Raw genomic sequence first — 14,618 nt, forward strand, 5'->3', positions numbered from 1 at the left:
GTCACCGTTGTAAGATTTTAAACTTCATAAATGGCCTCTGATTGGCTCTCCACATTCTCGCAGGATTTGCAGTTTGCGGTTACAGTAACGGGAAAGGAGAGCCCGGAATTAATGGGGTCAACACAAACAGGGTTCCAATGAAATTGTCTTTAGGGGATCCAGAAAGCTAGCATGTATTACTTTGTGTTGACAGCAGGTGGCTGGCTAAAGGACAGCTAAGAAGGTCCGTGTCGCGCGTTCTTCGGTAAATCTAACACACACATAGCGCAGTCCAGAGGGGACAGTGCTGTGACAGCTCATTGGTCTTTAAAGTTGCATCTTTTATAAAAGACGGAGGGGTCAGCAGTGAAGCCCCCCGAGAACGGCTTTTACTTTAGTGCTCGCGATGCAAGTGAGCGACCAGAGTGATTGTTTCAAGTAACAAAGCAAACGGGAATGCCAAACAAATTGGCTCGCGTTTGTCCGTCGTCTCAGTTACGGACGGGCGCTCCTCAGAATGCTGGGCTGAGCTGTTTATAATCGCGCATCGTTTAAAGGGCTTCAAAATGCAGGGGCTGTGGGCCCCCCTTTAGGTCAGTCACTGCTTGTAAACGACGTGGGCGGACGACCGTCCATTCTTCGATTCTCCATGCGGGCCGCTCAATCCGAGTTTCGTGGGCAGTCTGGAGACGGCTGGAACAGAGCGGCGTCCCTGATCCGTTATGTTTGAGTTACCGCGACACGCCGCCAGCGGAGCTCCGCCCCCTCCCCTCGCCAACGCGCCGCCTTCGAATTGATTGAAGAAAAGGCTGAAACTTTCGTTTTTATCTTTTATAAAGTTTACTCAGGACCCCAACCTGTCGGAGGGCGGGCTCGCTAGCGTGACGGATGTAAGTGCCACTTCGTTTTGTATTTTCATGCAGTGATTTTCATTTAAATGGCACTTGGTGACACACGGGTGTGCGAAGGGCAGAAGACGAGCGTTGGCCGTTGGCCGGTTTGTTTCCTGCCTTGCGCCCTGTGCTGGCTGGGATTGGCTCCAGCAGACCCCCGTGACCTCGTAGTTAGGATATAGCGGATTGGATGATGGATGGATGGGCGGACATTACAGTTACAGAAGTGCGCTGATTCCGAGTGCCGTTAGTCGTCCGTGCGCGCGTCTCCGCCGTTTCATTGATTACCTGAGCAGATAGCTTTTGTGCGTTACGATTACGTTATAAAAATGTTTTACACATTTCACAACCTGCAAATGCTGGCCACATAAGGTAGGCAGTCGGGCGCGTGTCCATTGCTGTCAGTTTTACCGACGGATTTTCGGTATGTCAATTAGTTTTGGTGTCAGTTTAGTAAAATACTTATGGCATCATTTGGTGTTAACATTACCAACATTTAAGCAGATGCCGTTTATGTGTTTTTGTTACGAGATCTGCTGTGCTTATGGCGCTTTCCAGTATCAGAAATGGCCAAAGTCGAGGCTGTGCTTGAAGATCAGAGGTGAAGGCAGGGACTGAGAAGCACTGGGCTGCATGTGTGACCCCCGAGCAGTGGGACAGCACCAATGGGCCCCCAAAAAGGCCTCCTGGGGACTGTCGCTATCACTCAGAAAACTTAAATGGACTTTACTCAAAATGCGTTGGTTTTAAGGCTGCACTTGTCCATTTCTTGGGCACCGACAATCTGAATGGGCTTCATGGCTTTGATTGAGAGCTCCAGTTAATTCAGAATGAGGTGGCTCTTCAGAGCAGTGCCATGGGGGAAGACCCATCCACATGAGAACATTCAAGAGCATGGTGGAGATTTCTGGAGACAGACATGCCAGATAGACAGAGGATAGAGGATAGACAGTTCCTCTAAAAGAGAGCTGGACAGGGCCCCTCGTAGAAGGTCCTTAACCCATCAGCAGGACCCAACGGAGGAACAGGATGAGCACTGGCAGAGCCTACAAAATGACCTCCAGCAGGCAGGCCACTGGTGTGAATGTCTCTGACCAAACAATCAGAAACAGACTTCATGAGAGTGGCCTGAGGGCCCGACATCCTCTAGTGGGCACCGTGGAGCTCGATTGGCATTTGCCATAGGATACCAGAATTGGCAGGTCCACCACTGGTGAGCTCCCTGTGCTTTTCACATTTGAGAGCACATGTGACAGATGTGAAAGGGTTTGGAAAAGCCGTGGAGAACATTATGCTTCCTGTGACATCGTTCAGCATGACCAGTTTGGTGGTGGGTCAGTGATGGTCAGTTGGAGGAGGCATATCCATGGAGGGACACACAACGGTGGGCACCATGACTGCCATTATGTATCTGGATGAAATCCTTGGACCCATTGTCAGACCCTATGCTGGTGCAATGGCTCCTGGGTTCCTCCTGGTGCATGGCAATACCCAGCCTCATATGGTGAGAGGATGAAGGAACTGATACCGTTGACTGCTCCCACGTTCACTTGCCTGACCTCAATCCAATAGAACACCTCTTGGTGGGACATTGTGTTCCAGTCCATCTGACACCTCAGCCTGTGCAGGAGCTCAGTGATGCCCTGGTCCAGATCTAGAAGGAGATCCCCCAGGACTAGGGTTGCCAGACGTCCCTTATATATGGGACATGTCCCATATTTGCTGCGGTGGGCTGACGCCCTGCCCGGGGTTTGTCTCCTGCCTTGTGCCCTGTGTTGGCTGGGATTGGCTCCAGCAGACCCCCGTGACCCTGTAGTTAGGATATAACGGGTTGGTTAATGGATGGATGGCTGGATGTTCCATATTTGATCATTTTGTCCCCTGTCCTGTACTGACCTTTCAGGGGTACCCAAATTTCATAATAAAAATACATTTTCACTACCTTCTTACGGTACTTAGTTGTAACTTTATAAGTAATTATACTTTCTCAGATTCTCTTGATGAAAATAACTCAAATGTAACGAGGAAATGAGTGTTTGCTGCCTGTTTGTGACTTGTTCAGTTGCTCTGGTTGGCTGAGGACGGTGACACTCTTACCGTTTTGTTGTCCAGCTGCACTGCTGTGCAGTTCTCTATCAGCATTGCCACATACGGTGACTGGCAACAAAGTGGGTTCTTACTGCTTGCCACGGCCCACTTCTTTCTAACTTAAAAACTAATCCATTCATCCATCCCAAGATGCCAAAACGTAAGTGTAAATTTCGTGATGAATATTCCAGCAGATGGACATTTATCAAACAAGGCAGAAGCTGTTTTGAAGCAAACTGTGGTGTATGGAATTGCACTTTCAGAGAATAATTTTCAAATGATTTTACTTTTGTTTTCCTCGAGGTTGCTGGATATCATGGCTGGCCTGTCCACTGGTACTGTGAGTGCTGTGCAGAGTGGAGGCAGGACCTCTGTGTTTTTCCCAGTTGATTCTGTGGTTCGTCAGCGGTGTGTTCTTGTTCCTACTGTGTTCAATGCTTGTATGGACTGGGTGTTCGGCAAGGTCATGGGGTCCAGTGGCTGTGTGGCATCTGTTGGTGAAGAAAGGTTCACGGATCTTGACTTTGCTGACGATGCTGTTGTCTTCTCTGAGTCAATGGAGGCTCTGATCAGGGCACTCGAGAGACTGAGTGAGGAGTCTGAGTGTCTGGGCTTGCGAGTGTTCTGATAAAAACCAAAGAGCCAGGCCTTCAATGACCTCTTGGGCACGGCCATCAGCAGTGTGTCTGTCTGTGCAGAGAGTGTTGACCTTGTTGAGAGGTTTACTTACCTTGGCAGTGACATTCATGTCTCTGGTGACTCTTCCTATGAAGTCAGTAGATGGATTGGGAGAGCATGGGGGGTCATGAGGTCACTGGAAAGGTTTGTGTGGCGCTCCCGATATCTATGCAAAAGGACGAAGGTCCAAGTCTTTAGAGTCCTGGTGCTTCCTGTCTTGCTATATGGTTGTGAGACATGGACGCTATCCAGTGACCTGAGACGAAGACTGGACTCCTTTGGTACTGTGTCTCTCCAGAAAATCCTTGGGTACCGTTGGTTTGACTTTGTGTTGCTTATGGAGTCCCGAATGAGGCACATTACCTGCATTGTGAGGGAGCGTCCGTTACGGCACTACGGCCAAGTGGCACGTTTAGCCGAGAGGTGATCCTCATTGTTGGGGACCCGAATGGCTGGACCAGGCCAAGGGGTCGCTCACATAACACTTGGCTGCGGCAGATAGATGGTCATTTATGGAGGGTGGGACTGGACCGTGTGTCTGCCTGGGGGGTTGCCAACCGGGATCCGGAGCTGTTTCATTGTTTAGTGGGTGCGGCAGCGCACTGTACCAGTGCATGCTCTCCAAGTTGAACATGAACTTTACTTTTGTTTTTCTCATAACCCATTAAAATCCTTGATTTATGCTTTTAACTTATGTCTCTACTTTTATATAATATATTGGTCTGGGTGTGTAGGGGGCATGTATACATTTATATATATAGTTATAGAGAGAGACATTTTAAGAGTGTCCCGTATTTCTAATTTTCTGATCTGGCAACCCTACCCAGGACACCATCTGTTGTCTCATTAGGACATTGTCAGGTATGCATACAAGCACATGGCGTGGTGGTGGGTTGGGGGGGGGTTGGAATCTGAGTCTACAAGCTACGGAGTACGATTGTGAGTTGCTGCAATGACATTTTGGGACAATGGGCTCGCCTTCCTGCCTGCAGGCCGCTGCATCATTTTGTTCCCTTTGATTTTCAGGGTGTCCCTCTGTCGGTTGATCATTTTAATTTCCATCCTTTGGTTCCTCACACATCACCATATCAGTCCATAGCAGTAGAGAGAGAGCCAGATCAGATGTTTTTTCAAAGTGTTCCTTCAATTTTTTGGAGCAGTTTATATATATATTTATATTGTGAATATCCCCTTGGGATTAATAAAGTATCTATCTATCTATCTATCTATCTATCTATCTATCTATCTATCTATCTATCTATCTATCTATCTATCTATCTATCTATCTATCTATCTATCTATCTATCTATCTATCTATCTATCTATCTAGTGTGGCATGCGGCTGGGGGTGGCACCCAGCCGGGATGCCCAGGATGACAGGAGGAGGGCTCATGCCTCCTCCAGACCACGAGGTTGTATTGGGGGCCACGGGTACAGGGCTTGGAAAACCAACCCTGTAGGGGCCCGTGGTCACCACCAGGGGGCGTCCCCATGCCACACCAGATACCATCCATCACTCAGATCCTCACGGCATTAACCAAAGGAAGGGCCTGGCACAAGCAGATTAACACTTGCTAGTGTTAATGTCTTCCTGTCTTCCTGGGTGTCCCGGCTGGGTGCCACCCCCAGCCGCGTGCCACAATAGATAGATAGATAGATAGATAGATAGATAGATAGATAGATAGATAGATAGATAGATAGATAGATAGATAGATAGATAGATAGATAGATAGATAGATGTGAAAGGCACTATGTAACAGACAGACAGCTAAAGGTACTATCCAACGGGCCGACAGCACAAATCACTTCACCTCGCACGCTCAGGTGGCCATTACTGTTAAATGCATATGACTGTGAACTTGAATATCGCACAGGAAAAGAAATCGTAAATGTGGATGCATTAAGCTGTTTACCCCTCAGGTCCCCGGGCTTTGAAATTGCTCCAGTGTCAGAAGTCCTAATGCTGGACTCTGATATCTGATATGCCCTACATGACGGCAGCAGATCCAGTGTTGGCCCGTGTGCTGAACTCAATGTGGAGGAGGTGGCCGAAGGAAATCGGGAGAGGACTTGAAGCCATTTGATAGGCGTCAGCATGAGCTGTCTTCATACAGGGGCTGTCTGTTATGGCGATAAACAGTACAAACTGAGCAGAAGGCACAAACCTTAGTGCTCGCTGCTCGACATGAAGGTCACCCTGCTATGGTAAATATCTTGCCAGGTGCTACCTATGTGTGGTGGCCTAAAATGGATGAACAAATAGAACGCTGGCTAGGTTGCTGTGCCTCTTGTCAAACCACATGGCATGCTGCCACCAAAACTGTTATTCACCCATTGCAGTCAATCAAGAAGCGAAGGTCACGACTGCACATTGAGTTCGCTGAACAAACATTCTTTCTGGTTGTTGATTCCTTCTCGAAATGGTCAGAAGTCAGCCCTGTTTTGGCTGCAACATCAGCTGCTGTCATTCAAATTTTGAGTTGTTTGCCACACATGGACTTCCGGATTCAATTGTGTCTGATAACGTGGCTCAGTTTACAGTTTCAGGCGTTCCTGGGGTGTAGTCTCTTTCATCATATCATGGCAGCTCCATTCAGATGGCCAATTTGAACGCATGGTGCAAACTACTAAAGTCGCACTTGGAACAATTGTGGTGGGAGACTGGCATCTTAGACTATCAAAGTTCCTGTTCCATCAGCATATCACTCCTCGTTCCGGTACTAGATAGAGACCTGCCGAGCTGTTGATGAGCAGGAAACTTAAAAACATGTTTAGATCATCCCCACTCTGACCTACCATCAGATTTGCAGAGAAAGCAGGAGCTTCAGTTCTATAAAGTAATGTGCAGTCCAATAAGACGGTTTAAAGTAGGGGATAGAGTGTATGCCAGAAATAATGCAATGGGGCCACGGAGGATGCTCACATATGTTGTAAGATGGTCAGTATCTTATGAGGTTAAAAGTGGTGAGAGCCGAATCATTATGAGACACACCGACCATATTAGAGGGCGAGTAACTAACTCAGTGCATCAGCAACCTGGAAAATCACGAGGATCACAAGAACACACGGCCAACTACTGCCAACAATCAGCTGGGGATAATCCCAGGACACCTGATCAGATTCAGGAGGAGCCCACTAAGGTTACTCCTATCGAGGGTCCATCAGAGGCTGAACTGGAGGATCCTAAAAGAATAATTCGCCAACCATCGTATCAAAAGGATTATGTTATTCAGGTGTGATGGATGCCATAGCCATTACCTGGCCAGGACTCCAACCGTTTGGAAGGACACTTGATGGAAAAAGCATTGGCAGTGCAATACCTTCCCCGGGACAATAAAGGGCAGCTCTCCTGGGCGGCTGTGGCACCATGGATTCCCGCAGGGCATGCTGGAAGTTGGAGTTTGGCACAGCTTTTTTGGGTCCCATGGTGGCCGCCAGGGGGAGCTGCAGAGCCCTAAACTGGACTCTCACCACACCTAGGAGTGATTCCAGGTAACACTCATGAGCACTCCCAGGAGAGGAATAAAAGGAGCCACCTCACTCCATTCGAGGAGCCAGAGTCGGGAGGAGGAAGGACGAAGCTTGCGAAGGAGGAGCGGAGGCAGATGGACTATGAATTGGCAGCTGAAGAAAGGACTGTGTTGTGGTGCTCTACTTTGGGGAAGTGAATCAGAAACGCGTGCTGTGTGGCAATTCGTGTGTCTGCCTGTGAGTGTTAGGTTAGGGCGGCTGTACACACCCCGGTATGCCACAGGAGGAGGAAAGTCATAGATTGCCTAGTATTAGTTCATGTCAGTAGATGGTGTTGTTTGTTTTCACGTGTCATTCCTGAAGGCTTTTCTTTTGACTAATGTTCTTATTTTTATGTGATATTGGCACATATGTGAAGCACGGAGTATTTGTAAAATAAAGCATTGCTTTTTGCAGGATATTTGTCTGGGTGTGAGCTCACTTCAGTACATTACAGTGGACATGTTGTAAAGCACTTTGAGCCAAGTTCTTTGTGCTGTAGCTATTCTTTGCCAAGATTCATTTAGGGTTAGTCAAGAGCCCTCTGAAGTCATTGACTGGGCTAATAAAATGTCCACACACTCCAAGCTGTTATTGCTGGCTGATATTTCCAGTCCTTCTGCCTAAAAGTCACAATATTGCCAGGCTGACGTTTCCAGCACATTCTTCCTTTCACACTTTCAGTGCACTGAGACATTGGATCGGCTTTCTAGACATTTCAGCTCATTTACTTGTTGGTCTACCTGTTAAATTTTAGTATTTGTAAACTACACTACACGTGTGAAAGGGGCTTTGCAGTAAGAAACATTGACTTTCTGACACGTTTAACACTAGAATCTCTGAAGCCTACAAAAAAACTTGTAATCCCGGGCCACCTTAAATTCCTTTGCACCCCTCTGTCAGCATTTTTTTGTTTTGTAAATGTGTCGATTAGCACAAGCAGCAGGCGGTCTGCTATCCCACCCACTCCGACACAACTGAAGTTCCTAGTGCTCAAGTCTCCTTATCGTGGTGTGAAGTGCCTGGAGTTGAAGAGGGTAAATAATATATTGTTATTTGGAACACGTGCATTTCATGTGTGTTCTGTGTCTAGAACATGTGTCAAGAACAGTCTTAACACATCATACACTTCACGTCATTATCACTAGCTATGTGTTCAACATTTCTTGCATTTCTCACATTTCCTGTCATCCTCCATTTACACAGATCGTTGTAAGCACAGAACACACATGAATTGCACGTGTTCCAAATAATGATATATTATTTACCCTCCACAACTCCGGGCACCTCACACCCAGATAAAGAGACTTCAGCTGGGAGAAGTTTGTGACTGACTTCAGCTCCAGCGGCAGGGGGGACAGCAGGCTGCCTGCTGCCTGTGCTGATCGACACATTTACAACACAAAAGACGCTGATAAGGAGGTGTGAAGGAATTTAAGGTGGCCCAGCATTATGACTTTTTTCGTAGGCTTCAGGGATTCTAGTGTTAACTAAATCTCCCGGTTCTTATAGACTTTAAAATTAATGTTGCATTCTTGAATGCAGGTTGCATGAGAAAAATGGCGCACAGTTTCTGCAAACTGACATGTGCATTTCTCTTACTGCTAACAGTTAAAATTAGTGGTTTGAAGAGTCTGTTAATTAAGAGTGCTGCTCCACTAACCCAACCCCGTCATCTTGGCTAATTTAAGCAAAGTTAAATAATGTGGAGCGCTCCATGAAATGCCTCCAAAGACACCCTGTTATGACCGACTGTTTCTGGCTGCTGACTCAGTGGTGATAAAGATGTACATGAAACTGCACTGAACAGCCATTTAGGACTTGTGTGATCCACCATTCCCTACGACTCCTAGTCTTACAATCAAAGACCCTCAGAAACAGCGAGATTCAACAGCTGACCTGCTCTCCGACTCGATGTCGCGTGTTGTCACGCCGCACTAATGAAGATGTTTCTTGCTATTCGAACCCAATCTATGGCTGAAAACGTGTCTGACAGCAGACTTGTGTCTTACGGAAGCTTTTTATCCTAATTTTTTTTTTTTAAATAACAATGCGCTCCAAGCACATCCAAAATACATGAAACAGTTTTCTCCACTATCACTAAAACACTCTTAAACACATCTATAACAGCTACCCACTTCATAATAAAAACATTGTGATGGACGGCCGGCGTTTCAGTCTGGCCGGGACATCCCTCTACAGAAGAAACCAACCTTTTCAGGGCACTACATCCCCCGGGACGCTAGAGGGCAGCTCCCCTGGATGGAAATGGTTCCTCGGATTCCTGCAGGGCAGTATGGGACATGGAGTCCGTCTCTTCAGCCCTGTTGGCTTCCGTGGGTGCCACCAGGGGGAGCTCACCAAGAACCCCGGGAATATGCTAACCCGGAAGTACTTCAGAGTCATGAGGATGGAAACCCGCAGTACTTCCGGGACACCTGAAGAAGGTGTCTGGCCTGGAGACGGAATACTTCCGGGTCATGGACTATTAAAGGATTGTGAGAAACCCCAGCAGATTAAGCCGGAGTTGGGTGGGAATGTGATGGAGATGCTGGGTGTGGAGGATTGATTTTGATTATTGTATTGTTTATTGATTATTGGAAGAATTGTTGGAGTGTGTGGTGCTTTGTGCACTATTATTGAAGAAAATATTAAAGAAATCTTTGTGTGCTTTTAAACGTGTGTTTTGGACATCTGTCTGGTGTGTGCAATGGGGCAACAGCACCTCTAGCGTCCACAACATCTAAAACCCCAGTTCTGTACTTTATAATATAAAGCATCTGAAGCACCAGCTGCCAACTGTTATGTTTTAGCCAACGTTTCTCCCCTGGCTGGGGTTCAAAGTTGTGTTTCCTGCTTCTGTGACATTTCTTGATATGAATGTTTCTTTTGTATATTATGTCCGATATTCTTTGTGTTTATTTGATTATGTCCCACGTGTTCTGTGAGTGCTTTATGACTGCAGGTAAAGTCACTTCAGTACACATGTAGTTTGTCAGCGTGCAGTTTACTTGTGACTTTATGGTGTAGGAAGATAAGTAAATAAATCAAGGTAAATAACATTTGATCTGGCTTTTATATAAGTAAAATATAAATGTTTCTTATGTAAAGACTATCACAAAACATCATCACAAACAGGACTTTGCACAATACGTTGGCGAGCTCTGTAAGCCGTGCTGTTGCGTTGAAGGACAGGTATGGGGCAGACTGACTGGCAGGATGACGCTGGACCTCGTCCTGTATCCATACGGTGCCATCTTTCACCTTTACGCCAGGTGCAGCTGCGTTGTTCTTATGTGTGAGTGGACGTTTCTTGCGAGGAGGGCTTCTGTTCTCTTTCTCCGATCTGAGTTCACCTCTGTTATAGCTCGTCTTTATTTGAAAACAGCAATGTCAGATCGTGGCGAGCTTGAACGCGACTGAGAGAATAAAACTGAATAAAATAAACGCTAACCTTTACAAGTACCATACATTTCCACTGGCGGTTGCAGACTCAAATCAAATGTATGTTTTTATTGTATAATAGTAATAATAAGAGCAGCTCACTACTCAAAACGTTTATTTTGGAACGCGGGAAGGCACAAACCCGCAACCTTTTGAATAAGAGTCAGCAGTTCTTACCTCTGTACTACCGAAGAAGTCTCGACAACAAGCCACACTAACCCGATTTCTTTTTCTTCGGTTATAGTCTTGAATAAAAGCACACTTGTTCTATTATATTTGTACCTTTTGTGAAAGAGCATATTTGATATTTGGACTTCAGTCTTCACAGATAATAGACTTCATGTCAAAATTTTGTCATTAGTACTAAAACAGAAAAAAAGTTTGTCTTTTAGGTATGTGTTCAACATTTCTTGCATTTCTGTCATCCTACACTTAGATCTTTGTAGACAAAGAACACATGTGAAATGCATGTGTTCCAAATAACGGGATATTTTTTAGCCTATACAGCTCTAGGTAAGTCACTCACAGATTAACAAGGCTTGAGCTGGGAGAGGTTTTTGCACTTTCTGCAGCAGTGGGGTGATGGGATAGCAGGTTGCTTGCTGGTTGGGCTTATCAACACACTTACAACACAAAAGACGCTGATGGAGAGGTGCGAGCAGATTTAAGGTGGGCCAGGATTAAGATTTTTTTCGTAGGCTTTGGTAATTCTAGTGTTAAATGACAGCCAAACAGAAATGTGATGTGAAATGAGCCAACAGATGACCAGCTAAACTGGGATTTCAAACTCCAACCAATTTCACTCCAACCAATCTCTTAATGAGAAGCCGATTCTTGCTGTTAATTAAACTCATTGTTTAATTCCATGGCCTGTTGCTGCTCTCATTCTGCCAGAGCAGACATTTCCAAAGCTGTTGATTTTTGAAAATGTTTTGGTGACCATCACCTCTCTTTAATTTTAGATATTATGTAATGGGCACAAGTTAGCTGGTCACGTGGCGGCTCGTTTTGTGTCTCATTGTTTGGCCAGTAATTAAGGAAAAAGAAACACCTAAGGGGCCTGAGTCAAGTTAATTAAAACTAAAGAAAAACAAGTTAATTAGCAGCAAAAACTGGTCACTAATGAAGAAGATGATTAGAATGAAAACCTGCAGCCACTGCGGCCCTCCAGGACCGGAGTTCGACACCCGAGGTGTAGATGGTGGGTGCTGCTTGGCCCCTTGTCGACTGCACTTGTTAAATTGGCCTTCTGGTGAAGACCAACCATTTACCCTTGTGATTTCAAAATGAAAGCCCATCTCAAGTTTGCATCAAAGGGAGCGCTGATCTTCAGGATGCAGAAGGGGTGTGGCCAACTCTGAGCGATGTGGGCGGAGATAGAGATGTTACCCCGTCTTTAAGTCTGTACGGGTTAGAATCAGAAGATACGGTTAGCGACAGCAGCCCCTCTTGTCCCGGAGTGGTATTGCTTACCTCACCAGAGCCAGGATGGTGGTCCCCAGGCACCCATGTGTGACAACAGATCATTGCTTATTTCTTTTTAAGCAGATTTTTCTAAGAATCAGCCCCCACTTCATTCTGCCCAATGTCACTGTCGCCATTGTTGAGAGTTTCCAGGAGGATGAAAATAAATCATCAGAAATGAACGGAGTAAGGGCGCTGATACTTCAGTCCGTTAGATTGTGAACGATATGGCAGCAGCCTTAGTTTGTGTGCGCGTCTGTAAAACACTGCTAAGTAAAATGAGATATTTGGAATAAGAGTGCCAGCTGAATTGGCAGTTTTTATTACAAATAACTTCTTGAAAGGGCACATCTGCACAAATTATTTAACCTTGTGGTTCCTTTTGTATACGCTGTATATCTGCACCTAGCATGTTCATTCTGTAAAATCGGCACTCATCAATGTATTTACACGATTATGTTATTTTCATATAGGAATTCATGTGCAGATATAAAAGTTATGGGCCAGCAGGGTGGCACAGTGGTAGTGCTGCTGTCTCGTAGTAATCAGACCAGGGTTCGTGTGCCAAGGTCCTCCCGGCACGGAGTTTGCATGTTCTCCCCATGTCTGGGTGGGTTTCCTCCCACAGCCCAAAGACTTGCAGGTTTGGTGAATTGACGCCACTAAACTGGCCCATGCCTGTGTGTGTGTGTGTTGGGTGTGTTCGCCCAGTGATGGACTGGCGCCCTGTCCAGGGTTTGTTCCCACCTTCATTAATGCACAACATGGGGATGTTGACTGATTGGAAAATTCACATCAAGATTTTGAAAACTGATGTTGTCATTTTTCTAAACATTCCCGCTACTGCAACCCTCACCAGAAAAAATTAAAAGGAAAAAGACAATAGAAATCTGATATCAAATTGTAAAACTTTGATATTATGTTTTAAAGATATCATGCACTAACCCTATTTCCAAAAAAGTCAGGACACTGTTTAACATGTGAGTAAGGCAGAATACGAATGATTTGCAAATCATGTAAACCCTTGTAATTAGAAGACATCAAAGTTTTGGGGCACCTTGCAGCCAACCAGTATACTGTAATTGAAAATGACTGAATTGAAAAGGAATGGGCATTAAAACGCAAAACGTGTCTATTCCTTGGACTTCTGTCGGTTAGGTTGACTGCCCAAGATGGCGGCTCATTCTGGGAGGAAGACTTGAGTCCAGACCCTGGAAGTGACATCAGAGATGAAAAGCCGTTGATCTTCCTTTCTGCAGAGGGGGGAAAAGAGAGACTGCTGTTACATAGCGCCATATATATATATATATATATATATATATATATATTTTTTTTTTTTTTAAACAGAGGCCCATTTTGAATCTGATGCCAGAAGCCTTGTTTCAAAAATGTTGGGACAGGACGGGGGTTTGTGTACCACTGTGTGGCATCAGTTCTTCTTCTGCCAACACCCTGTAAACGTTTAGGAATGGAGGAGACCAAGTGCCGTACTTCTGAAAGTGAACTGCTGTCCCATGCCAGCCTGATTCAGGCTTTCAGCTGCTTCTTTGTCATGTTTTTCATTTCATAATGTGCCAGGTTTGGAATGCAGGCAGGCCGGTTTAGCTCCCCAGACTCTTTCACTATGGAGCCATGGTGTTTTAATATGTGCAGAATGTGGTTTGGCCTCGTCTTGCCCTGAAGAAGTCATCACCATACACTGTCCTAGAACGCATAGATAAGGTTCAGCGTGAATGGTGCCTTCTAAGATGTGGTACCCGTGCCATGTTCACTAATGCACCTCCATACTATTACAGATGCTGGCTTTTGAACTTTGCGCTGATAACAAGTGTGGATGTCCCTTCTCTTCTTTAGCCCAGAGGACGTGGTGTCTGTGATTTCCAAAGCTAATTTAACATTTTCATTTGTCAGCCCACAGTGCGATTTTCCACTTCATCTCAGTTGACCTTAAATGAACTGGGGCCCAGTGAAGGCGCGGTGACTCAGGGTCAGGTTACAGTTTGCGTGGCAGGGTCTCAGTTTGCATTTGAGGAGGCAGCGATGATCTGCGATGGTCACAGACGATGAAACGTTCCTGAGCTCATGCACTGATTTTCACCCCAGAATCGTTTCTGATTTTCATGCAGTGCCACCTGAGGGGCAAAAGATCCCAGCCATCCAATGCTGGTTTTCAGCCTGGTCCCTTGTGTGCAGAGACTTCTTTAGATTCTAGGAATTTTTTGAATGATATTATTTACTGTAGATGATGACATCCCCAAATAACTTGCAGTTTTACACAGTGGACTGTTATTCTTCATTTGCTTGGGCGCAGTGTGTTGATAGATAGATAGATAGATAGATAGATAGATAGATAGATAGATAGATAGATAGATAGATAGATAGATAGATAGATAGATAGATAGATAGATAGATAGATAGATAGATAGATAGATAGATAGATAGATAGATAGATAGATAGATAGATAGATAGATAGATAGATAGATAGATACTTTATTAATCCCAAGGGAAAATTCACATACTCCAGCAGCAGCATACTGATACAAAAAGCAATATTAAATAAA

General features: G+C 45.4%; 1 protein-coding gene across 1 annotated transcript in view; it reads left to right on the forward strand.

The window, feature by feature from the left end:
- The first annotated feature begins 763 nt into the window (after positions 1–763).
- The window catches only part of LOC114641373 (ICOS ligand-like), a 189,644-nt gene continuing 175,789 nt past the window's right edge, over positions 764–14,618 (forward strand). The window contains exon 1 of the mRNA XM_051925944.1: positions 764–869. The gene's annotated coding sequence lies outside the window, so the exon portion shown is untranslated. The remainder of the gene's footprint in view (positions 870–14,618) is intronic.

This window comes from Erpetoichthys calabaricus, chromosome 4 (assembly GCF_900747795.2).
Source record: "Erpetoichthys calabaricus chromosome 4, fErpCal1.3, whole genome shotgun sequence".
NCBI lineage: Eukaryota > Metazoa > Chordata > Cladistia > Polypteriformes > Polypteridae > Erpetoichthys > Erpetoichthys calabaricus.